The 1,653-nt window shown below is 37.6% G+C and overlaps 1 long non-coding RNA gene across 1 annotated transcript; it reads left to right on the top strand.

Moving 5' to 3' along the window:
* Positions 1-231: 231 nt before the first annotated feature.
* LOC148930572 (uncharacterized) lies at positions 232-1,653 on the top strand. The gene is made up of 2 exons (XR_016137429.1): positions 232-448; positions 1,492-1,653. It is a non-coding gene; the product is annotated as an uncharacterized LOC148930572 (long non-coding RNA).

The following is a 1,653-nucleotide window of genomic DNA, read 5'->3' on the forward strand; positions in this document are numbered from 1 at the left end:
CCACACGTTAACGAACAATCCCCCTAACCAAGCACAAGCATCAAATGGCTATGATCCAACTAACCATGGTCAATGGTTGGTACTCTCATAATCACTCCCAACATTGATGAACATTAATAACCCTAGGGTTATTCCATTACTACTCCACAAAACCCTAATAACATTTGATCTCCTCTCACCTTTAAAAACCCACAATTATGAACTAGCTAGTACGAGTTGTGTGAGCTTAAATAGCAGCTGGGCATCCCCTCACATTCAACAAGTTCCAAATAGAAAAGGATAAAAAAGCACAATTTTTTATTTTTGCTTTATTGTGTAGAGGAATATGGCCCCCTTCATGCCTGGCATCATCACCTTCATTCTTCTCCAAACCCTATGTTCTGACAAAGGGAAAAGGGAGTATTAAAGAAATGAAGAAAAACTCAGAGAAATGATGTTTCGTTTTCAGGTGAGGTGAAGCTCTATTTACTAGTCTTTGATTTTACACATTGTGCATTTTTCATCTACAAACCCTATTTCTTTCTCATGGGGTGGGGTTGGGATGCCATTTCTTGATTCTCTATAAATGGGTTGGAGTTAGTGTGGTGCTTTTTGAAATTTGAGTTGGTTCATTTCTTTTAGCAAAAGTTGGGTTGTGGGGCGATCGTTTGTTTGTTCGTGGGTTTTTTCCGAGGTATGCTGTTTAGTGCGTGCCTGGCTCCTTGTATGCCATTCGCGGCGTCCCTCTGTGGGGGAAGGCCGTCGGGGATGGCGTGCGTGGAGCCATGCATGCTTTTCTCTCATGTCTTGATTTTGTTTTGTGAATATATAGTCATCAACTTATTTGCCATTTTCTGTGATCAATATATATGTATCTATGCATTATGTAAATTTGTTGGAGAAGTGTGTAATAAGGTTTCTTGATGGTGTTGATTTGAATTTCAAGAATGAGGGAAAGTGATATGGTGGTTGATTAGTGATACATTGTTAATTAGAAGCATTTATGTTGGTAAATGATTTACATATTTCATTACATAAACTTGTGAGTATGCATTTCAAGATGTTTAAATTACAAGGAATTAATCAAAGATTCTTGTGGTGATCTTATGTTTTACCCCAAATTAAGTTTAATTCAGCTTGTCAAATTAAATGTTGGGTTGGGTTGGGTCGGATCGGGCCGGGCTCAAATTTTGGTGGTTTATGAAAAGATCATGACCTGGTCCGATTTGAAATGGGTATTTTCGGCCCGGCCAAGCCAAATGCAGGATTAGGGCCTATCGGGTTCGGTCCAAATTCTATCGTGTCTTCTCGTGCGAGTACAACGGCTCGATTATTATCGGACCCGATTCGTACGTGTCAACATCATCACAAGGTTCTTGGTATTGTAAAGCTCCCATTGCCATGCATTAAAATGCAAAAATTGATTTGTTAATATTAATTCTTGATATATTTGATGGAAAAGTTATTGAATGATTTGACACATATCTAATTTGCTGCCTTCTCTAACAACAGCCGCTCTCCACATGATTTATGGTTGCAGTCAGATTGCGATGAGATAGATTGCATATATATAGTATAGTAGTACAATTATTATTCTATGATAAAATGCAATATAGATTGTTTCATGTTTACTTGATAAAATAAATGATAAGATGGAGTACTATAATTATTCTA

Source organism: Salvia hispanica, chromosome 3 (assembly GCF_029641045.1).
Source record: "Salvia hispanica isolate PSC_SH4W2 chromosome 3, Shi_PSC_v1, whole genome shotgun sequence".
In the NCBI taxonomy this organism is placed as follows: domain Eukaryota; kingdom Viridiplantae; phylum Streptophyta; class Magnoliopsida; order Lamiales; family Lamiaceae; genus Salvia; species Salvia hispanica.